Genomic DNA, 26,199 nt, shown 5'->3' on the forward strand with positions numbered 1-26,199 from the left:
AAAAATTTTAAAAATGAGCTTTTGGTTTCCAACTGGCACTCTTGGAATTGCACAGGAATCGGGCTGGATGACCACAGATTTATTTTTCAAATGGCTCAAACCCTTTCAAACCTATGCAAAGGCTAATCTTAGTGAAAAGGTTTTCCTCATCCTCGATGGTCATGCTAGTCACAAAGGATTAGAATCACTAACATATGCTAAAGACAATGGTATAGTCATATTATGTCTGCCACCACATTGCACCCATCGGATGCAACCTTTGCATGTATGTTTTTATGGACCTTTAAAAACCTACTTCAATCAGGAAATATCAAAGTGGTTAAAGCTTCATCCAGGACGCGTAGTGACTCCTCTGCAGATAGGGAATTTATTTAGTCAGGCATATGGCAAATCCCCTACCGCGCAAAATGCTTGCCAAGGATTTAAAAACACTGGTCTTCTGCCTATTGCTTCCGATATCTTTCCAGAATACATGTTTCAGCCAGCCGAGACAACAAATGTTCCAATAATGACTCCTGAACCTATGTCCATAGAGATATCAGCAAGCTCAAGATCTGATAATAATGAAACTGCTTCTACCCTACCAGATGAAATAATCCGTGATAAAGAGAAGCCTGGGCCCTCTAAAGATGCTTTGCTCGTTCCGCTCGAAGTTTTTGGATGTCTGTTTGCTAAGGACAGCTCAGGCGTTTTTCCCCAAATGCTTTCCACATACCTTACCTGATTTTATTCAGTTACCTTTTAGATCCAATTTCCTAATCTTCCCCGCTCCCTGGGAGCGGTGATCTTCTCCCCTCCAACGCTATTACGTTTCAAGGGCTAGGAGGTCCTTTTTCTCTCCCATCCTTTTTCATACCTACAAACAAATAGTATAATTAAGCTTTATTTAATAAATAGCATTACAATTTAAAAAAACCATCAAGGATAACCGACCCAGCTACGAATATGGCACCTGACGGCAGGTATAAAATGCACATATATAAGGACTAACAGAACAAAATAATCAGAAACATACGGGACAGGGGCTCGGAACCCCAGAACCGGTCAGGATAGGAAGTGAGAGAGCAGGCTTCCCCCGACCGCAAGACAGCAACCGCTATACAGACCCGGTGGAAAACCAGGCCGGTCTGTTGGATACTGCTACTGGAACAAAAATTAACAAAGCTGCCGAAAATCCATTCGCGCGAAGAGACTCGTATCCAAGAGCCCCACCAAAGCTCAGATCCTTCTCGCTTTCTCTACCAAGGGGTGACGACATAAGAGACCCAAAAAGGAAAAGATTAGAGTCAGCAGAAATTTCCAAAGATCAAGCCGATTTCTTTAGGCTAATTGAGAAGACAGTTAAGAAAATCGAAGAAGCTCAGTCCCTAGTCTATGCAAATACCAACACCAAGGTGAAAATAAAAAAAGCAATGGAAACGTTGTCCAGTCTAGGATCTAAACTCAAAATGGCCTCCAGACAAAGTCACGAAATCAAGGGAAAAGAGCAAGCGACGCAAGAAACTCAAACCGAAGATACTTACCAGTCAACTGAAGAACAACTCATTAGAAACATAGAAAATAAGATTAACGCAGCCGGGCTCGACAACTTTAAGGAAGCAACCCAAACACAATGGCCTAAAGAACTATTCAAAAGGGTAGCCAAGTGGAAAGGTGGCACTATAGATGACGCAACAGAGAACATAGCTCTCTTTACGGACAAAACCTGGCAGTATGGAATTTCTAAGCCACTCGTGTCCCGCTTTAGCGGCATAAAATCGCTTAGAAGCCGGACCCTCGCAAATGGTGACGTCACATACAACATTAACACCTCAGAAACTCCAAGAGACGATGGTTCTCTGGAAAAAAAAACGACAATACCTATATTGTGTTTCCATATTGAACGAAAAAGGCGAAATAATAGAAGAAGCAGCTTTTAATAGTCTTACAACACTAATGAACCACACCTAACATGGAAATGAAGAACTTCTAATACAGGGCTTGGGTACTCAAAGCTCCACTCTGGCAAGGATGTTCATATTTCGTTCAACGGATGTTAAAGTCTACATTTGCTTTAATGAAGAAAAAACCCAGCCACACGACCATTAGAGATGCGCTAATAATTAAATCCGATGGAATGTCTTATGCAGACCTCGTAAAAACAATCAGAAATAACGTCAACCCATTAGAGTTCCGTGTAAGCATAAATGGTATCAGAGAGACAAGGAATAAGGAGGTTCTACTAAAATATAAAGGAGAAAGCGAGCAAACAAAAAAACTCATAAACTCCATTAGTGAGAAATTGAAAGCTCTCAAACTACCCAAAAAATCTCGACCCGAATACTTCACATCAGAAACTTAGACATCCTGTCAAACAAGCAAGAAATAAGAGAACCGATACTACAAATCTCGCCGCATTATGACCCACAGGAGATACGAATAATCTCTATCAGGAAATCCTGGAGAAATACACAAAACGCCACAGTTATCGCCTCGTCTGCCCTCGTTGAAACACTTGTTAAGTTATATTTGAATAGGTTGGTGTCTGTGTGAATTGAGAGAAAGGATTCAAGAACAAAAATGCTCTAGATGCTGGGGTCGTGGCCATTCATATGCTAATTGCGTAGGTTCAGATCGCAGAAGCCTCTGTGTCAAATGCGGCAAAGAGGGACACTTTGCCAGAGACTGTAAAGACGAAGTAACCTGCTTAGACTACGGTACCGTTGGGCAACACCAGACCTGTTCAATAAAGTATCCAAACTCTAAGTAAAAGTTTAACGAACGTAAGAAAGGAAAAAAAAAGAAAAAAAATAAATCAAAATAAAACAAGGAATAGCGCCAAAACAAAACCTAAAGTTAACACAGCAAATAAAAGCAATGCAGATTAACCTAAATAGATGCCGAGCCGCACAGGAGCTACTGATCGCAACCGCTAGCAACCTTAATGTACACATCGTGGCAGTGTCAGAACCAAACGTCAAATTGCTCGATAACTCCACCTTTATATTCGACAACAAAAAAGATGCCGCAATTAAAATCTTAAACGGCAGGTGGCCATTGACCTTTAGTGGCAAAAGGGACTATTTCGTTTGGGTCGAAATACCGAATTTTTGCCTTTTTAGCTGTTATATCGCACCAAGTAAATCCCTAGAAGAATTTGAAGATATATTGGAAAACATAGGTTCCGCTATGGACACCATCAAGAAGGACATAATCATAACAGGGGACTTCAATGCGAAGGCTTCGGAATAGGGAATGCCTAAAACAGACCGTCTAGGCCACATTCTCTGCAAATGGATGTTTAGCAGAGACCTCTGGAACACTGGAAAAAAACCTACGTACTCCAAGGGAGCGGCCACTTCAATCATCGATCTTACCTTAACAAGAGGAAACATCTCGTCTCGTGTTAAAAACTGGGAAGTGCTTCAATCTAAAACGTTAAGTGATCACAACTATATTCTACTGGATCTTGTTATGAAAGATGAGATAAGTATCCTAACAGCAAAAAATCCCAATAAAATTCCTGGAATATTAAAAAACTAGATAGCATTAAGTTACTACAAGCCGTAAACAATATTGATTGCGACAGCCGCATAAAGAACTCAGAGGATATATCCAGGACCCTTGTTAACATTTGTAACAACTCGATGCCGCCAAAAAAAAACGTTCTCAAACAACAGAAAACCTGTATACTGGTGGAATGCAGATATAGCTGAAATAAGAAAAGAATGTTTACGAACTAGAAGAATACTTACCAAAAGTAACAGAAGAGATGAACCCAGGGACGAAACGCTGAACGAGGAGTACCTGAAAAAGAAAAAAAAATTTAAAAAAGCAATAAATGCGTCTAAAAGGAATTGTTGGAAAAGAGTCTGCGAACAAATAAACAACGACATCTGGGGTGAAGGTTATAAAATCGCTACTCGGGCACTAAAACTTAGAACTTCATACCAAGCACCCTCGATGCATCAGACCCAAGATGCTGTAAAAGAGCTATTTCCAACTAGTGACCCTGTAGCCTGGAAGCCTGAACAATACTCAGCAGAATCCATTCCTAAAGTCATCACTGAAGAAATAGTAAAAGCCGCCAAAAAATAAAAAATAAAAAAGGCTCCGGAGAACGACGGTATCTCCAGTGACATTGCTAAAATGGTTTTCTCCAGCAAGCCAGAAGCCTTTAGCCCTGCTTTAAATGAAATTATACAGAAAGGCTTCTTTCCTGATAAATGGAAATTAGCCAAGTTAGCGCTTATAGAGAAGCCTAAGAAAAACCCAACAGACCAAACAAATTATAGGCCCATCAGTCTAATTAACACAATCGGCAAACTTCTTGAGCACCTGATTCTAAACAGAATATATCTCAACCTTAATCTCGAACTGACTCTGTCAGAACTTCAGTTTGGCTTTCGCCCAGAGAGATCGACTACAGTCAATCGACTACAGTCGATACGCAATCAATACAGTCATAGAAACCCTAAAATCTGTCATACCAAATAGAAGCCACCGTCATAGAAAAATAGGAATGCTCATAACACTGGACATAAAAAATGCGTTCGGCTCTGCGCCCTGGGAAAAAATCGTAGCAGAATTGAAAAGAAGAAACCTGGCTCCATATCTATTGCAACTAATAAAAAGTTATTTTACCAACAGAATCGTCCTCCTGGAAGCTGAGAATCAGACCTACGAGTAATATAATTATTATTACATTAGGTATCCTAATGTAATATAATTAGGATAATATATATAATTAGGATACCTAATGTAATAATAATTATATATACATAATTAATATTGTTAAATATTTAATTATTAGGTATTTTTTATATATTATTTTTGAAATATTTTTTTAAAAAAATAGTTATATTTAATATTGGAACTAAAAGTATATTTTATTGTCCAGCAAGAACCAGCGCGGAGGTGAGAGTTAAGTCTTGCCAGGAATAGGAAGCGATAAGGAAATAGGGATATGGTTTATGAAATAAACAAAAATAAGGTATACATTATATGGGACTAGAAAAATAGGATAATAAATAAAAAGAAGAATTCTATCATCAACTGAAACCATATAATGGTTTTATATACAAAAATAAAACAGAACGTAAAAATATTTGCCTTGGTAAAAACTTTAGTTAGTTGCTTATATTGCAGATAGCAGAATATGCTCTAAAAGTTTATAAAAAATAATATTTATGTTATGGTTTTATATGCTGAATAGAACAAAAGAAAAACATATTTTCTTTGGAAAAGACTTTGGTTATTATTGCTTTATATCACAAACAAATACTTAGTAGGAATAGGTTTTAAAACTCTAAAATAAAAATATAATATACATGTTTATGTCCAAGCGAATAAGATAATACTTTATTATGTACAATGTACATACATACAGATCGTGTTATCGTGAGCTACGTATTACCCAAAATAATGGCAACACCGCTTGGTTGCGGCTTGCAGGCGGCGGAATTTTTCGTTTTTATTTTTGGAACCGGGAGTCAGCAGACTTCACTTTGCTGTGTTACTGCACGTTGCATTAATAATTTTTGAGCGTTATTTTCGTGTTTTTTTCACTATGGCTGTTTATACCACTTCCGAAAGAGTTCAACTAATTAAATGGTTTTATGGAGGCAATTCGGCAGTACAATGTAGAGATTTGTTTTCAGTGACATTTGAGAGTAAACCGATTCCTTGTGCAAAAACGATTTTAAATGTGGTTACAAATTTTGAGACATCTTTTTGTCTTCGAGATTGAAAAAAATGCCACACAAACGTCAAGAACCACCTGTTGAAGTGGTTCGTGGTGAAATAATTCGACACGGTCCACTAGAAGTGTTGGAGAGGAACTGGGAATGAGCAATAAAACTGTTGCTCGTATCTGGAAAAAATATGGCTACAAATGTTTCAAGTATTCAAGATTTTTTATTATATTTTTATCAGAGTTGATATTTTATTTTTTATTATAATTTAACGCTTTAATTTTCATTATGCAAAACACAGCATATTAAACATTTTAAGATTACAATTCTATGCGGGTTTTACACATTGTCATGTCTGTAAAACCTGCATTAGAATAAATATTTTTAAAATGCCTGGATTTTCGTGTAATATTTTGGTACATTTTGTCGGCAAACGACGCAGCTCCCACGGAAGTCAGATGTCAGATGTTTAAATGTTTACTAATCCCGTCCTCGGGCCCTCCGGGGAGGTGCTCTGTCGCAGGCACTCGTACAGGCGCGACATTGCAAAATTTCGCCTCTATGCGGTTTCCTATAAGTAACGAACGAAAACACGATCTGTACATGTATACATTTTAGTCATTATACATCAGTTATTTTTTTGTTTTTTTTTTAATTTTTTTCTGTGGACCCTACTCTGGTTTGAAAATTAAGGGAATTCTTCGGTTTTTCATATTAGCAAAGAAGTCTATAACTTTATGACGTCATAAAATTTGTTTTTTTTTTGTCATTTCTTTTATATACTCTTTTTCGGTTAAAAGAAGAGATATATTACTTAGTCGCATTTGGGTCATGGAATTATGGCTATAACTTTTCATTCTTTTGATAACTGAAAAATTTCTTTCTACAGATGCCGATGTTATGGGTATAGTCACAGCTATGTTAATAAATTTATTGGGCTCTGGCATGCACTCATTTAAATTATTTTCAAACATAAAACTTAATAATTCAGATGGAGACTTACAACTCTGAAACATCTGAGGGTCACTGTAGGTTACAATTAATTCATTTTTTAATTGAATGGGATCAAAAAACGGATACTGGTTTACTAAATTATTCAGTAATTTTCGGGGAAAATCTTTGGAGCAGGATGGAAAATTTTCGAACATTAATAGATAAAAGTAATTTAATTTACTAATATCGCTGAATCTAACCTTAATTTGTTCAGTTATTGTGTCCATTATTTCAATATAGACTTGTCTATAATTTTGTCGCAAATCGGGTAAGTCAAAATTAGATTTTCGTTTTTTTACTGGCGGCTCAACATTAACATCAAGTTTTTCAAAAATGCTAATAAAATACTGCTCATCATTTCTAAACTTTTGCAAAATTTCAGTCAAATTATTTAATCGATTTTTTGAAAAATTAATGTCTGGAAAAAAAGAAATATTTTGAAGAATTGAGAAAACCACGTCAGTTTGTTAAAAAACTAGTTTAAATGTTTCAAGCAAAAAAGAAAATTTATGGTCTGTTAAAATATACTTGAAACCCTTTGCCTCCCTGATACTTTGGTCGTCATTTTTTAAATTCTCACTGTTTAGAATAAAATCAAAAACATCTATTAATTTTTCCTTATGTGTATGCACTAAAAACACAGATCTTGATGTAGAATTCCACCGTGTAGCAGCAAAAGTAGGTATTCGGCTACCGCAAATTTCATTTAGGATGTGACTTCTCTTGGGTGGACTTGGAGAAAAAGGCAGAAAATCCTAACAAGTTGGAGAAAAAAATACGACAGTCTTTAATATTATTGCATGCCTTGCTTAAAACTAAGATTACTGCATGGGCATGGCAATGCGTAAAAAGTGCATAGGGCGCTATCGATTTAATTTTAGCTTGCAAGCCATTTAAATGTCCCGCCATGACCGCCGCCCCATCATATATTTGCGCAATTAGCTTACGTCTGAAATCAAATTTGTCGCATTTATTAACCAGGAGATTAAATAAATCGTTTGCAGTCCGCCCAGATGAAACATCATGAAATCCCATAAACCGTTCTACTACCTTGCCGTCTTTGACATATCTAAAAACAATCGAAAGTTGGGAATTACAAGTAATATCCGTAGTCTCGTCTATCCATGCAAAAAAAGGAACTGCTTGAATTTCTTGGAAAATATGCTCATCGACGACATGTGACAAACTTTCAATGATTTCATTTTAAATCGTTTTTGAAGTGCCCGAAAAAAACATTACCTTTTAAAAATTCGTCAAATTTTGAATCGTATTTACCCCACAACGTCAAAAGTTCTTTATAGTTGCCACGATTAATCGACACTTCGGTCTCATCATGTCCGCGAAAAGCTAGTTCTTGTAAAGCTAAATAAAGAGTAATGTCAACAAGCCGCTTTAAATTTGACCGGTTTTCACGTACTTAATTGTTATTGAGCATTATATGAGCATTATCTAAAGCAGAAGCAATATTTGTTTTCCAAAAAGCTGTAATTTACAAGACGAATAAATGTGCTCTTCTGATTTTAAATGTCTTTCAATGGACCGAGGCAAATTTTTTAAATCAGAATATCCAGTTTTCGACCACGTAGAATATTCAGTTTGGACAGAAAATAACAGACAAGCCCAGCAAAAAGGCTTTTCTCTTTTAACCGATCCGGTCAACCAATCATATTTGCTGTACCAAGTCAAATTAAACCCGCGATTTTGTCGATTGTCTGCAGATCGCAATGAAATTAAATGGGGCTGAGGCCTGCCCAAAGTCTTAATAACATAATATTTGGCATCAAAGCTTAATGAACTAAAATTGTTTAATAGCAGCCAGTCTATTAAATCTTCAGCTTGTTTGATTTCATTTAATTTGTTCATCTTTCAGCAAACAAACATTAGAAATGATATGACGATTAATAAAAGAAGCCATTAAATAAAAATATCTTACCTTGCATCACTCAAATACACATAATAATAAATTATTAAACACGACAGATACCTTAAATTAAGTACCAAACACTAACATAGAGGGAAATCCGGCCGCACAATTAAATCGATAAATCGACAAAATCAAAACTAATCAATAAAACCGTTAGCCAAAACCACCTACCTTGTCAAAATTCGCGGGCAAAAGACACGAGAATCACCGAAATCAAAACGACTGAAAACTGCTGAAAATTCAAAACAAAACAAAAATCAGGTTAATCAGATGATCGGAGGCTAGCCTCCCTTGGCGCCTTATTTCGCGCGATGAAAACGGCGTTTGTCGGCGCCAAATCGAGTGCACGACCCGTTGGATTTTGACCGCTAGAGGAGGCTTGGCTCCCTTGCTACGTATGGCTTTTCTTATTTCGTAATGTATCGCGTTCTCGCACACGTTCTGTGTCGATGTGGATGAAGCCGGTTAGCTTTCTCTCTTTTCTTACAACTGTTTTAAAAAGGATGCGAGTCGCGGCAAATTAACAGTATGACGTATGGCTGGTTCGCGCTATATTGGTGTATTAGAAGTTATAGAGTCGGTACTTATTATTTGGAAAAAATAATATTTTATTTTTTTATTTTTGTTAAATATTTTTATTATTTCATTACAATTTGATGACGAGCCGCCACTGGGCCTTGTTGACTCAGCCAAAATAGTGCGGTCCCACACTGTTTCCATGGCTGCACATTTTAGCCGGGTCACCAGGACACTGAAGACATCCCGACCATGACCTAGATATGGATGCATACAAACTAAATTTTTAAAATTAAAGACAATTTTACAGTATAATTAAGAATACAAAATAATCATTTACATATTACCTATTTACAGAAAATTAAAAAATAAAAAATAAAACAAAAAATAAAATAAAAATCTGTCATAATCGGGAAAAATTACATTTTTGTGGTTATACTAGCATTAATATTTTAAGACGCTTATTTCTTATCCAATGATTTATATAAATCATTGGATAAGAAATACCCTAGATCTAAACTGAATCAATGAATTTTCACATTAAGCGTGTCAAAAAACCTAATCCAGCTACATCATATTCGCCTTTCTCCCTATTATTAACACACATTTGGCTTTAACTCCTTGTTCTTGCGTTAACTAAAAATATCTTGAATCTAAAAATCCTTCGAACAATTTTTATTCTAAAAAAGTTGCTCCATAATAATAATTTTTCAGAATATTCTTAAAAAAATCTTTTTCACAATCGGTAACTCAAATTGCCTATATTTACTTATTAATATTAATATTATTATAATCATTTACTCGAACTGCCAGTCGTTTAGATGCGCGTAAATCCAGAGTCGTTTCTTTCACATTAATTATTTTGGAATTCCAAAACCGAAAAAGCTTTATAGTACGGTCCCTTATTAACCCATTAATACCTAGCGTACCTTATAAGGGACCAGCAAATTCCTTGCGATAAAAAAAGTGGGGATACATCGAGCACTTAGAGTCAGCGTTGACAGGTCTACTGTTTTTGCAGTAGATCTACTGTTATTTCTTAATACTGGTATAGACGGAAAATTACTTAAGTACAATATAAATTTTAAATATAGTTTAACAAAAAATGAAGCCTAAAGTCTAAAAAGTATTTTTTTTTAAATCAATACAGGCAGAATATACACACACACTCTGTAATTAGTATTCAATACTTCTAACAGGTGGCGCAACCTGTGATGAAAATTTTCTTCGTATTGCATTGGGGAATCCCACGCGGCTCTTTTTGGGGCTTACCGTTTCTTGTTTAGTTGTTTATTATTTGCATTTGCCTATAAACCTGTGAATTGGGTTAGCAAAATTAACATATTTATTGAGAAATATAATTACATGATTAGACAGTGAAGTGGTTTATGGTTTATTGTTGTTTATTACTGGTTAAACTTAACAATGAGGTAGGATTTTAAAATAATTGGCTAATTATCTTGCCCTAAGTATATTAGGTATTTTAACTACCTAGTATTATTCATATTTTTTAATTTTTTGATAGTTCGGACTCCGATTCTTCTGGTAAAGCAGGACCCTCTTCCCCAAAAAAGTCTAAAAATATTAAATACCAGCAAAAATATAGATTGGATTGGGAACAAGATGAAATGTTTAGAGGCTGGCTTTCTAAGGGCAGATCAGAATATGAGGCTTTTTGTAAAATATGCAACAAAAATATTTTAATTGCTTCATCCAGAAGGACAATACTTTTAAAACATAAAGAAAGCAATATCCACCAAAAATTTTCCAAGGGACTAAAGTGTTTTATAAAGAGGGATGTGGTTTTAAAAACACCCATATATAATATTAATTTTAAAGACCGAGGAAATTATTTACCACTTTCAGGTATATACTTGGGGGCACAAATTGATGCAATTGATTCTACAAATTTAAATACAAAACAGATTCATGTCCTTAGAACCAGATGTTTAGATTTTTTTGTAGAGGCGGCAAATCAAATTTCCAAAAGGTTTGATTTTAACAATGATGTCTTGAAATCATAATTTCCGATTAAGACTCAAATTGTTATGGCCGGGGTATATGGTAGCATTATTCCTCTAGCAAAGCATTTTCCCAATTTAATTAGGGAAAATGAGTTGCAAGAATTGGACAATGAATACAGGTTATTAAGAAACACAAATATTACATGGAATGAGGAAGATAATGACGATATTGAAGGTTTTTGGAATAACATTCAGAAGATGTGCTATGGTGATAAAAACCAATGTTTACTGTTTATTAACATTTAACGCTCCAAGATCGTAATTTGTCGTCAGGCAGACGGGGCAAGCAGATTCGTGGAATTGGACCGATCCATCTTACTCACAACTGGGGGGTGGTGCGAAGTCGATTTATTTACCAGCGCCACTGGCTAGCGCGGTGTGTCTTGACAGATGTGCAACGTTGCCGGATTATGGCAGATTTCGCTGAATAAAATAAACTATATATTTGTAGGAGTAGTGAACGGAATTTTGTTAAATTGGTTGGTGTTTTATTTGTACATGTACTCTGAATGGCCAGTGCGTAGCATAATTCCTCTGAGCGAGCTCCAAGCTAGGGAAACAGTTCAATTGCTTAAAGAATTGTCCGTAGGTATGACGGAGTTGCAGGATTCTGTTTCTAAATTGGGTTTAGAAGTTAAAGAAATTGATCAGAGGACTAGGTTGACTAGCGACTCACCATCAGGATCTAAGACAAAGGGGGGGGGGGGGAGCCACTAGAGGTTTCTAGGTCAGATTTAGCAGGCATTTCAGTCGATCGGGGTTATATTTTGAACTGGAAAGAACTGGGGGAAGTAATTTAACATTTTATCCTAATTCAAAAACCCATCCTATGGGATTTTAAAACAAATTAAACAGTATTTTGACCGATGCGGGTGTTCCGGAGTCCGCTAAAACAAATTTGGCCCTAACTTGTCTTCGAAGCGCGGCGGCTGATTGGGCTCAAATAAAAGAAGAATCATTTAACAATTTCAATGATTTTCAAAGGGCTTTTCAGGCAAGATTCTGGGGGGTTGACCGAGAGCGCGAACTCTTTTTGGAACTTTCATACGGTACTTTTGAATCCGGGAGTAGGTCAGAATATTTTTTAAATCTGATTAATCAAGCTAATTACTTAACTGAAAAAATAGCGACCCCAAAATTAATTGAAATGATTTCCAGGCATTTTTCCTCAGAGATTCGGCGCGGTATTGTCACGAATGGGTTTTGTGACATAGACGATATTGAAACCTATTTACGAAAAATAGATGACACATTTAGCGGCGAGTCAAATGCAGAACATTGAGGTCTATGTTAAGTGAGTTGCCGGCTCTGCCGGTCACCAATGTCAGTATTGCTGTGGCTTTAGGGAGGAAAACGCTGCGTGTAAAAACCCAAATATATGTGCCTATCGAAATTGCAGATTTAAGAATTAATGTTATCTGCTTGGTCATTCCTAATTTGAACTGCGATATTTTATTTGGTTCCAACTGGATGTCAGTATATGGCAACACTGAATTTTGATGACTCCTTGTTAAGCTTTAGAGTCAATAATAGGCCTTTTAATTTGACCATCAAGTTTGAAATCCGTGATCGCAGTTTAAAAATAAATTTATGCAGGGAGCACTGGGACATGGAGGTCAAGGAGGTGTCGAGAGGGGCAGAACCACCATTGAGTGTGAGCAGCGAGGGCGCATATTCTGACGCCGACTTTAAACGGGCAGTTCACAGCGCATCGATAGATAATGTGTATAAAAATAAGTTGAGGGACCTTCTCAAGAAATACTCTAATATTTTCTCAGAATGTCCGGGCTGTGTTAATAATTATTATCATGAAATTGAATTAACAAACTATGAAGCATTTAACGCCCCACAATACCCCGTCCCTCTAGTATATCGGAAAGAGGTAGACGCGCAAGTTTCGGATATGTTAGCGGGGGATATAATTAAAAAAACAAAAAACCCAATATGTATCTCCCTTGGTGTGTGTGACGAAGAAAGACAAGTCCGTGAGAGTGTGTTTGGATGCAAGGTATCTTAATTCCCGAATGGTGAATGATTTTATTAACCCACCGAATCCGAACGATTTATTATTCAATTTTAAAGCAGGTCAGGTGTTAAGTACAATTGATTTGATAGCTGCTTATTGGCAGATTCCCATTAAAAATGAACACACTAAGTACGTGGGGTTTATCCATGCGGGTGAGACTTATACTTTTAAAAGATTGCCATTTGGCTTGTGCACTTCTATGGCGAGCCTTATAAGATGTCTAAATAAGGTACTGGATGAGGAATGTTATGATTTCACGTGTGTTTACGTGGATGATTTGCTGGTTTATTCGAAGGATGTCTCGTTACATTTAAATCATCTTAGTACAGTCTTTAAAAAATTATGTAAAGCAGGGCTTACTGTAAAGTTAAGAAAGTCCCAATTTTTCTGTAAGGAAGTCTTGTTCCTAGGACATATTATTACAGCTGAGGGTGTGTCCGTGGATCCAAAGAGGGTTGAGAGCATTAAGAATTTTCTCACTCCTAAAAATATAAGAGGGTTGCGTGGATTCCTCGGTCTTGTGAATTACGAACGACGTTTCTGTCAAAAGTATGCCGAGTTGACAATACCGCTGTTGGAACTTCTAAGAAAAAGACAAGTTTGGAAGTGGGGAGAGGTAGAGAATCAGGCCTTTCAAGCCATTAAGGATGCCTATTTGGAAGTTTGTTTTGTGGCCCACCCTAACTTCAGTCTTTTTATATACAATGTGACAGTTCCGATTTCGCTGTAGCAGGGACGTTGTTTCAGCATCCAGACGATGACGAGCGTCCAGTAATTGCATATACCAGTAGCACATTTAAGGGTAGCCAGTTGGCTTATACTGTCACGGAAAAGGAGGCTATGGCAGTCATACACTGCTTAAAACAGTGGCGCGCCTTAGTTCTTGGTCAAGACATAGTTGTTATTTCCGATCACAAAAGTTTAAGTTTTTTGCTTACCTGTAAACTAAGGAGTGTGCGTTTATCACGATGGATAATGTTCTTGCAAGAATTTGATTTTCGTATTGAGCATTGCAAGGGGTCTGCTAACGTTACGGCCGATATTCTGTCGCGGTATCCTCCTAAAGAACTGGTGTCTACACGTCCTTTCGAATCGGGTGACGTTCGTGTTTCATTGGTAAAAATAAATGGCGATCTCTCGCGATTAAAAGCACATTTTAAAAATATGCGAGGCGATCAATTAAATAATGATTGGACCAGACAAAAGATTTTTCAAGATTTCTAAAACTTTTTAGAAAATTATTCAAAGTTCCGTTAATTATTAGCAAAAAGGAATTGTCGGTGCAAAAATGGTATTGTATGCATGAGGGGCTTTTGTTTAAAAAAGGCACTAGGGATTGCCAGGGTTGCAAACTCTGTGTACCCTTAGATCAGGTGCGCGATTTTATTATAACCAAACACGAAACATTGGGGCATTTTGTAAGGGCTAAAACATATTTGCACTTGAAACAGTCTTTTTTTTGGCCTCGGATGCAAAAACATATACGTCAGATTGTAAGGGGTTGTGACATTTGTCAAAAGGCCAAAAGTGGTCCGGTTTCGCGAGGAGAATACCATGCAGTGGTACCAAGCCGACCGGGTGAACTGGTTTGTTTGGACTTAATTGGACCTTTGCCGGAAGGTCCCAGAAAGGTTACGCAATTATTAGTAATTGTCAATGCCTTTTCAAAATTCGTTAAGTTATTTGCTCTGCGTCGAGCCACAACTAAGGCCATTTTAAATAAAATTTTAAAGGTATATATATCGGAGGTTCAAAAGCCTCAATGTCTTCTTAGCGACAACGGTACTCAGTTTAGTAGTCGGGCTTGGAAAAAAGATTTAGAACAGGAGGGAATTCGAGTGAAATATACGTCCGTCTATTTTCCACAGGGAAACATAACTGAGCGGTATAACAAAGAAATCGGACGGTTACTCAGAACTTATTGCTATGATTAGCATACCCGCTGGCCTAATATGTTATCTTTCGTTGAAGAATGCTAAAATTCGGTAATAAACCTGAATACCGGATTCAGCGCTGTCTATTTACAAAAAGGCATAAGGGTCCAATGTCCCTTTACTAAAGATGTTGAATTTCCCAATGACCCCGAAAGGGTAGTCTCTAGGGAAAGGGTCTGGGAATTGGCACGCGAACGAATGTTAAGTAAGGCAGAGAAGCGCACAAACAGAGCTAATAAAGCGATCAAGCCGGTTGAATTTCAGGAGGGTGATCAGGTTCTTGTTAAAACCCATTATCAGTCGTCCGCTTCTGATAAGGTAATCAAAAAGTTTTTCTTGCTATTTGAAGGACCATATCAAATTTTGGGTCGAGTTGGGGCTAACTCTTACATTGTTGATGACCTTGAGGGAAAGGAGCTAAGTCGCCAAAATGTTGTTAACTTAAGAAAGTATGTATTGAACTCTGCAGTCCGTTGTGACTGACGAGTTTTATGTATTCCAATTAATTTTTTTTTTGTTTTTGTTATTATACGAAGCTGTAGGTTTAGTAGATAATATTGAGATGCTGTGTAAGGATAATTATGTATTAGAAAAAAAAGTGTTACTTATAGCTAGCAGTAGTTTTCGTTTTGTTTTTAATTCGCGCATTATTGCAGTGCGAGACGTATGCCTGCGGTTTGAGATATTGCTAGGCAGTGAACTTAAACACATATTTTATATTTTAGTATTTCAAGTTGGGGGGTAATGAGCTGATTTTGAATTGTAAGCAACATCGGCAACATCGGCTGTTAAATATGGGTCGATCTATTTTTCAACCTCAGCCAAGAAGAGTCGTCGCGAAGACTCCGACGACCCGTCTTGTCGTTTGGTTCTTTCCAGTTTAGAAGACATAAAACGATTATGTATTTTGTACATCCCGACTTTGTGGAATAAATGAATTCAATTAAATAAAGCAAGAGTGTTTGTAGAATTTTCCCGGTGCGTTATTGAACTTTTCCCATGCTGCAGTGAAGCCGTCACCCACCCTGAGAGCATAAACATAAATACGTCTCAAGGACCACTGGTTCTTCGAAAAAAATTGAAGTAACTACACGATTTATGCTTAAGAACAATCAGTACTAGTCGATTGTAAACCGCATTTTTTTTATATTTGGTGCGTAATTTTAGAGCATTTTTATAAGAGGTATAAAAAATTTGTAAAAACAAAAAATAAAAGGTTTTATAAATTCTCACAAGAAACAAAAGATTGCAGTTGCCAAAGTTGCCAAAATCTGAGTTTTAAAACAAAAAAGGTTTTTCGATTGATGTGCATAGTAGCTGTACAATGTACCGGGTTGTCTTTTATATTTAGACAAAGCCTAGCTCGGTTATTATACGAGGTGGAAAAAAAAGTTTTATATAAAAGTTGTAGGGTTTACCTTAAATCGCCAGGAAATGTTATAAAATATAATACAGGGGTATCGCAAAGTTAATAAAAAATACACAGTTCATTTTTTTTAAATGGAACCCCTTGTATATTTTTACATTACATAAAAGACATTTTTTTCTGATTTCAAAAATATATAATATGTTAATATTTGGTTTAGCGGTTTTCTCAATATTTATCTTTAAAAAATTAAAAAATAAAACAACTGTTTACCCGAATTCCCGTTGCTATGGTGTTTATCGGTAACAATAAAATAAATAATGTTATTTGTTGGGCTGTCACTGTCAATGTTTCTGCTATTTCTTTTGAATATGGGTTACACCGAAGAAGAAAAGTTTGAAATTATGAGGTTATTTTACAAAAACAACAATAATGTTGCTCGAGCGCAAGCTGAATATCACCGTATTCATCCCGAAATGAGAGTTCCTGCTAGGTCCACTTTTTATTACACTGAAAGGAGTATGAGAAACCACAAAAATCTACAAAGAAAAAAACGAACAGTTTTAGCTAACGCGGATGAAGAACTACAAATTTTATTATATTTTCAAGGTAAAAAGTTATTTTATATTTAAGAGCCTTATAAGAATTATAATTTATGCTTTGATTTTTGTAGAAAAACCATATTTACCAACCGTAGATGCTAGTAGACACTTTCAATGCTCTATATCTAAGATTCAAAGAGTTCTTCAGAAATATGGATATCATCCTTACAAATTGATGCCAGTACAAAAATTAACAAATAATCATGAAAGAAGAAGGCTAACATACTGTAATCAGATGTTAGATATAAAAAACGTAGATAACGATATCTTTAATAAAATCTTGTGGACGGATGAAGCTGTATTTACAACAGCAGGGATGTATAATAGAAAAAATACTCACATGTGGGCACCAGCAAATCCTCACGCATACGTCGAAATAAAAAAACAGGGCAGAATGTCATTAAATGTGTGGTGTGGTATCCTTAGAAACCAAATAATTGGACCCATTATATTTCAAGGATCTTTGACTGGAAATAGGTATTTGCGGTTTCTAGAAAATGAGATTGAAGCTTTATTAGAAGAAATACCTTTAAGAGAATATACCAATATTATATGGCATCAAGATGGCGCCCCGCCTCATAACTTTAGGCCAGTAAGGATTTTTTTAAATAATCGTTTTCGGCCACCAAACAGTCCTGATTTGACTCCTCTAGATAGTTTTTTATGGGGGTATCTTAAAAATGAAGTTTATAAGGAAAGAAGTGAAAAATGGAGGAATTAAGGGAAAAAATTCAAAGAAGTATAAACTCCTTAAATGAAGAACACCCTGAATATATTTCAAATGCTCTGTTAAAACTGGACAAAGATTATAGAAACTGCGTTGAAAATAATGGCGGCCATATACAACATTTGTAAATATTTAAAGAAACAAGGCTCAAAGGTTTTTTTTCTCAAAAAACCAATTTTTTTTAAAAATGATGAATTAAATATTAACATTTTATATATTTTTGAAATTAGAAAAAAAATGTCTTTCATTTAAAGTAAAAATATACAAGGGGTTCCATTTAAAAAAAATTAACTTTGTGTTTTTTATTAACTTTGCGATACCCCTGTATTATATTTTATAACATTTCCTGGCGATTTAAGGTAAACCCTATAACTTTTAAATCAAACTTTTTTTTCCACCTCGTATAGTAACCGAGCCAGGCTGTGTCTAAATATAAAAGACAACCCTGTACACGGTCATTCTTTATATTTTCCCACCCCCCTTAACTTTTATGGGTCACCCTGTATAAAAAAAGTGCTAAAGGGAAAAGCTTTTATAATATATACAGGGTGTTGCAAAAAGGATAAAAATAACAAAAACATTTTTTGAAGTAAATGGAACACTATACAGTGCTTTCATTTCAAAACGATCCACCCTTAATAACTTTTTAAAAAAAAAAAAAAAACCACGTCAAATTAGATATGCAGGGGGACGTTTAATTATGCATTTACTGAAGTTCTGTCAATCTGGAACCCTCATCGTGTGATACATCATAGCAAGGAGCGTAAAATTCTCTATTCAACGGTACAAAAAAAATTAAATCTGTAAATGTGTAAGCAAATAGTTAGCGAAAATGTCTAGAAATAATGAATATTTTATTTACGCCAAACTTTGGTATGTCAAATGGCAACCCCATGGTGTGATACATTATTTTAAAGGGCATTCATTATGCTATCAATGGTTGTAAAAAAAATTGATTGACCAAGAAGCAATTTAAGTGTAAATCGGTAGGGTAGAAAAACAAATTTAATTAGTTTAACCAATTTATTTTATTAAATGTTCAAAATGCGCGCCGTTTTAGCAAGACAATAAAAAAGCCTATTTTTAAACTCCTTACGAACATTGGCAAGGGTGTGCCCGCTAATTTCTCTGCATTCTTGAAATATTCTATTTTTTAAATTCTCAATACTCTCAGGTGGGGTTTTATAAACTTTGCTTTTTAAGTAGCCCCAAAGGAAAAAGTCTAGTGGGGTTAGGTCCGCCGACCGCGCAGGCCATTCGATTGCACCACGTCTGCCAATCCACTTTTCTCGAAAATTTTCATCAAGCCACTCTCGAACTACCAAAGTGTAGTACGCGGAAGCTCCATCCTGCTGAAAATATATATTATTTTCATTCAATAATATAGCACCATGTTGATCTACTTGATTTTCCATAGATTGTATGATGGAAGGGTATATTGCATTTTCTAAAAGGTTAAAATAAATTTCGCCAGTCAAATTTTCTTCCAAAAAAAATGGCCCGATTATTTCACTCCCATAAATTCCTGCCCAAACATTAATTTTTTGGGGATATTGAGTATGGCTTTCCCGAAAAACATGCGGATTTTCATTATCCCAGTATCTACAGTTATGTCTGTTTACCAGGCCATTTAAAAAAAGGTCGATTCGTCACTGAAGCAAATGTTCTTCAATAAATGGGGATCGTCGTCAATTCGCTGGCACATCACTTCACAAAATTGAATTCTCCTATCAAAATCATCTTCTCCGAGTTCATGAAGAATATGAATTTTATAAGGAAAGAACTTATTTTTTTAAAAAACTTTATGGAAATATTTGTTAGTTTTGCGGCCTTTGGTATAGACAAAGTTGGATCGATAGCAAATTGTCCTAGTACTTTAACTTGGCATGCTTCATCGACAACTCTATTTTCATATTTTTTCTTATTGCAAATCGATCCCGTCTCTTCAAATTATCGTATCAATTCTAATACGTATTTATGGCTCACGTTTTTATCTTGATACCTTTCATTAAATGCTCTCGCGGTTCTGCGAGCACACCGATTTTGAGCTCCATAAAGGAAAATTATTTCTATTCTTTCGGCTAGCGTATACATTATTTTTAAACTCACTGTTTTAACTAAAATTGAAAAATTGCACGCGTCAAACTGACAGTTTTAACAATAATAAATCGCCTGCTTTTTAAACGCCTTAAAAATGTAAGGTATTGCAGTGTTTTTTTGTACCTATTAGGTAGGTTTCGCAAAAAATATGAGTGAAATAAATACACAAAGTTATAAGACTGCAAAGATTTTTGCAAAAAAATTGAAGACACTCTTTTTTCTCGCAAATAACGGTACACATTCTTTACTTATTAACATAATATTAATTACTATCAAAAACTATAATTCACTTAACTAGCGATTGATCTAGCGACCTTTAAACTATTGTTTATTTTCCATGAAGCACAAAATGTCATAAATACATCCAATTTTTACCATTTTTGTGTCTTTTTTATGGCCTTTCCACCAAAGTATCACAATCCATACCTTACTTTAAAAAAAAAGTTCTTCATCTACCAAGGGCTTCTGTTGCTTTTCTGAGTGATTCATGTTTTTCTTTAATATTAAAACTGCCGCATTTCTAGTTTGAAAAAAAAAAAGAATCGGATAAGAACATATTAGTGTTTTAAAATTATTTCCACGTGTATAAGTCCTGAAATGTTGCCCGTTCCTGCCGACTCACCCTATTATTCATGAGTATACTCGATTACAAAATATCCTAAGTGCGTTCAAAAGTAAGCGACTCCCACTTGCAAACAAAGTGCATTGGATCGCTAGAGGCGCCACCGGACGGTGTATAAATTTGTGCTTGTAGAGGCACAGCTGATAACGTTTTAAAAGCTTATTTTTTAAATTCTTAATTTATAATACTGTAAAAGGATTAATCTAAGTTTATCTTAGGCTCCTTTTTTAATTTTTGTTATATAAAGCACGAGATGAGGTGGCAAATGTCGTCATTTTTCGAACTTTTAGGAACTCTGCGGAAAATACACTATGAAAAAAATCAAAAATTTTACCAAAGATAAACCTGTTAAATTGTTTTTTTCTGGACATCCCAAATTTTTTTTTTTTAATATTGAAACATGGGTCAGTAATTAGTTATCAGCTGAGTCACTAAATTGGTCTAAAATCTCGAGCGGAAGAACCCCTAATTCAAAATTACCCCAAGACGACAGGCTTTATAAATTTAGACCCTTGATAGATCATCTAAACCTGAATTTTAAAACAAACAATAGCTTTGATGCGTATTTATCCATTGACGAGAGCATGGTGCCATATTATGGAAAATATTATGACAAGCAATACATTCGGGGTAAGCCCATAAGATTTGGCTACAAAAATTGAGCTATTTGTTTGAGTAGCGGATACATGTATGGTTTTGAGATTTATACTGGAAAAACTCAAAACAAAGAAAAAGAAAAGAAATTTGGTTTGGGTGGAGATGTAATACTATCTTTACTAGAACAAATCGAATTACCTTCAGGTAAGGGTTACAAATTTTTTATGGATAATTACTATGGATATTACAGGCCTTCCTCTCTTTGACTATTTATCGAAAAACAATTATTGTGCCACAGGCAAAATAAGAGATAATCGTTTAGAGAAATGTCCGGTACAAACTAAGAAGGAATGAAATAATCAGCAAAGGGGAAGCTATGAGTATTATCGAAATGATACCAGCATGCTCGTACAATGGAAAGATAATAAAGTTGTTTCTGTTGCATCTAATTTTTAAACCACTGAAGTAGCAAACACATACTTCGTTGGGACAGGGTCACCCGATCTAAGAAGACCGTTCCTCAGCCGAAAATAGTAGCCAACTATAATAAATATATGGGTGGTGTGGACAAATTAGATGGTCTTGTTGCGGCTTATAGATCAAGATTTCGACAAAGGAAATGGTATTGGCCACTAGTCTTATATTTATTAGATGTATCTGTTGTGAATGCTTGGTTACTTATGCGAAAATTGAAAACAAATCATCCCGACTCTGTTAGTTTATTGGCGTTTTGACGATACATATCGCGAAGTTTTTTAAAGAATTTTTTGGTATTAAACCCCTTCAAGGAAAAACCAGAATGCCTCGACCATTACATGACGTACGATTCGATAATATTGGGCATCTGATAGTCTACAATGAAACCGACCGCCGATGTGCCCTATGTGGAAAAAAAAGTCAATTCATCTGCGAAACGTGTAACATTGCATTGCATCCTAAAATTTGTTTCAAACATTACCATGATAACTAAAATATTATGTAATTATATACAAAACATAATAAACATGTTATCTTACTTTAATAATTTTTGTTCCTTTTGCCCAGCGTCCCTCTAAAGGGACGCCCTAAAACAAAGGCTCTAGTGAATTAAAACTTAAAAAACGATATTTTTATGTTTATTAGACCCATAAGGTACTTTTTCTAATTATAATTTAAAAATAAAACAAAAACTAACTTTGGGCACTAATGGGTTAAACACAGACAAATCCCCCTCATTTCTTTTTTGCAACTAAAAAAGTTAATTTTGCATGAAACTCTTATAATATTCTTCATATTCCTGATCGAAATATAACTTTTTAAAAAGCATTAACGACTGATATAAGTTCTCCAGTTGACTCGTCCATTCGTCATATTCGCTTTTCGTTCTGGCACAAAAATTAAACCGTTTCTAAATAAAATTCGGTTTTGACCTAACGGCGGCTTTTCGCGATTTATCTTCGGCCTGGCAGTTGTCAGTTAAAAACATCTTGGCCTCGAACAATTGTTAATCTAAAAAGGTTAGTCTAAAATAATATATTTTTAACAATAATCAATAGAAACTTACCTTTCTCACAATCGGTCCTAAACAAAAACTCAAGTTAATAATTTCAATTGGCTTCCTACCGAACTGCCAGTCATTTGGATCAGCGTAGATCCAGAGGTCATTTCCGTTCAATATGCAGTACCTAGTGCACCAAAATATTACGTCTCTTTTCTTAGTTCCCACATCTAATAATCCACCTAGGTTCGCTTTGGTATCAATGTTACATTGCACGTAGTATTGGATTTTTCTATTTAGTCTAGGAAAAACTTTGGGATAAGCAATGAGGGTTGAGGAGCTCGTGTCAATATAGTCCCTGGTGAGTGTCATCTTTGCGCATAGTTGAAAAGACGTATGGAAAACTTCTTTTTCTTAAAACTGGTTATCTATATGGTCTTGGTAAATTATTTTGGACTTTGATGGCTTCAGCAACCGTTTCTAAAAAATCATCATAACTTACTTAAAAGCCATTCAACTTACCCAGTTAATAATCTTTTGTTTATTTTTCAATCTGATGTAGAATAGTTGTATTTTAATTTGAAAGTCTGGAGCAACATTCTTGAAAGTGAAAGACTCACCCAAAGAAAGCAGATAAGTTTTCTCTTCAATAAATTGTGATACAAATAGATCCTGGCCATGGGAAACTGTTATAAGAAACCTTTCAGTATATTGTTTATAATAGTTCTTCTGGACAAGGGGTTTCAGTGGAATATCAATATTAGATAAAGCGATTGTCGCTGTGCTGGGACAACCGTCATTTATTCGGGCATATGACATATCGCCTATATGTTTGTTTACTAGTTTCACTCGTTCACCTGAAAACCCATTTGTTAATTGAAATTTGAAATCTTAAAGTTGCTGACGTTTAGCTGTTCATCTTACTGAATTCTTCAAAGAAATTAAAAAAAAAACTGATTAGTCTTAGGCTGAGCCTTGCAAACATATTACAGAAAACCTGGTTAGCTTTAGGTAAAAATATACAGATCGTTTTTTCATTCGTTACTCATAGGAAACCGCATAGAGGCGAAATTTTGCAACGACGCGCGTGTACGAGTGCCTGCGACAGAGCACCGCCCCGGCCGGCCCGAGGACGGGTCGCATATTCCTAAATAACCGTCAATCGATCCATTCGACAATTCTCGAATTATTCCAACCTGAGAAACCTAAACAACCGATTATCGGGGCGACCTGCGTCTGAATAGTCGGTTGTTTAAAAAATCTCAATCATCGATTATTGTAGTAAACACATAAGTATAGCAGGTGTAGAGAGGGCTTTACTTTGTTATTGAGAGCCAATTAATACTTATTTATTATATAGTATCGATATTGTACTTGAATTAAAAAATGCAGTTACCCGATAGTATAGACTATGTAAAAGTTACTGATAGTTCCTATACATTAAAAATTTATACAAAAGAAGAAGTTGAAGTGAGAAATAATAACCTATAAAATTAGTTATACATTATACAGTGGACCACAAAAGTGATGGTACAATAGACAATTTATATATAAATTTTATTTATAATTTTTATATGAAATAAAAATCAATTTTTACTTTTATGTATTTATTTTTTCCAATGCCCAACATCATAACATAAACCTATTTGCATAATATATTTAACACACAATAAACAAAAAAATAAAATAAAATTTTCTATAAAAATTTAATCCACAAAAGTCAAGGTACTTTTAATTTGTGTAAATCAAAATATGCAAGTATCTTTTAAATTTATTGTTATTTTGTTATTTGCTAATAAGAACATTCCTCTAATACTATTCTGGCATTCGTTTTCAGTATTCACTAGAATATTTCTTCTTAACTTTGACTGGTAAATACAGTGATAATCATGGGAAGAACCGAATTAAGTGTCAGTGAGCGGAAAATTATTATTAATTTGCATAGAGAGGGAAAATCATACACCAAAATTGCAGAAGTGATTAAAAGAAGCAGGTCCACTATACAAAAAGTAGTAAATCGTTTTCAAAATGAAAACAGAATTGAAAATAAAACGCGAACAGGACGTCCTCGGAAGCTGTCAGAGCGCGAATCCCGGTACATATTAAATGAAATTAAGAAGGACCCAAAGAAAAGTGCCATACAAATATCATCAGAGTTAAGAGAAATGTTTGGAGTATCTGTTCATGAAGAAACTGTTCGCCGGAAACTTAACCAGGGTGGATACAAATCCTGTAGTGCACGTAAGAAGCCCCATGTTAGCGATATTAATAGAAAAAAGAGACTGGAATTCGCTGAAAAGTACAAGTCTATTGAACTTGATTTCTGGGATAAAGTTATCTGGTCAGATGAAAGTAAATTTAACATTTTTGGGTCCGATGGTCGTGTCAAGGTGTGGAGGAAACCCGGTGAAGCTCTTAATCCGAAAAATACAATCAAAACAGTGAAACATGGAGGAGGTGGAGTAATGGTTTGGGGTTGCATGGCAACTTCAGGTGTAGGAAATATTGTTTTTATCGACGAAACAATGGATCAAAAAGTATACTTAAATATTTTAAAAGAAAATTTACGTGCCAGTGCTGAAAAATTAGGGTTGCATGAGAACTATTACTTTCAACAGGATAACGACCCTAAGCACAAAGCTTATACAGTACGTCAGTGGTTGGTTTTTAATACTCCCCATCTGCTGGAAACTCCTCCCCAAAGTCCCAATCTTAATCCTATAGAACATTTATGGGATGTTTTGAGGAGAAAAATTCGGCAACATGTGATTCATAATAAATCAGACTTAAAACAGGTAATTTTAGAAGAGTGGCCAAAAATATCCAACGATGTGACGAAAAAACTAGTTCATTCAATGCCAAATCGCTTAAAAGAGGTTATTAAACTGAAGGGTTTTCCCACGCGTTATTGACAGAACTTTATTAGCCCATAGTCTGAAATGTACCTTGACTTTTGTGGATTAAATTTTTGTAAGAAATTTTATTTTATTTTTTTATTTATTGTATGTTAGATATATTATGGAAATAGGTTTATGTTATGATGTAGGGCATTAGAAAAAATAAATACATAAAAGTAAAAATTGATTTTTATTTCATAAAAAAATTATAAATAAAATTTGTATTGTAATTCTCTATTGTACCATGACTTTTCTGGGCCACTGTATGTGATTTAGGACATTTTCCTTTTACCATAATAAGTAATAGGTTCGGCAAGTACTTACCAAAAGCTATTGCGGCAAAATATTATAAATTGACCACGCCTGACTACAATTATTTAAACCAGAAATAATGACGTCACGTGAAAATGTAGTCATGACTTTTTGTAAATATTTTTCAAGCTTTTGAAACATAACTTTGATTTTCTTTTAGGTTATTCAGTTTGTCAGTTTAAAACAACACAATTTTAATAAATGAAAGCAATTGAATGAGGTTTGATAGTCCTAATAAATTATAAATTAAGGCCTTAACTTATATGTGGTTTTCTTATAAAATTTACAAAAAAAAAATCAATTCTCTTTTGACCACCATCGTCAAAATTTCCATTCAAATCATATTCAGTATAACCCTATTTTTATTACGTCAGCGAGTGAATACACTTGACCACGTCATGAAAAAATTC

At 35.1% G+C, this 26,199-nt stretch overlaps 1 long non-coding RNA gene across 1 annotated transcript; it reads right to left on the reverse strand.

Annotated features, from left to right (window-relative positions):
• Nucleotides 1-22,315: 22,315 nt before the first annotated feature.
• LOC126746110 (uncharacterized) lies at nt 22,316-23,570 on the reverse strand. The gene is made up of 3 exons (XR_007663794.1): nt 23,103-23,570; nt 22,647-23,060; nt 22,316-22,591 (listed from the first exon to the last, which is right to left on the reverse strand). It is a non-coding gene; the product is annotated as an uncharacterized LOC126746110 (long non-coding RNA).
• Between the last annotated feature and the right edge of the window lie 2,629 nt (nt 23,571-26,199).

The sequence above is a fragment of the Anthonomus grandis genome, chromosome 17 (genome assembly GCF_022605725.1).
Source record: "Anthonomus grandis grandis chromosome 17, icAntGran1.3, whole genome shotgun sequence".
Taxonomy (NCBI): Eukaryota; Metazoa; Arthropoda; class Insecta; order Coleoptera; family Curculionidae; genus Anthonomus; species Anthonomus grandis.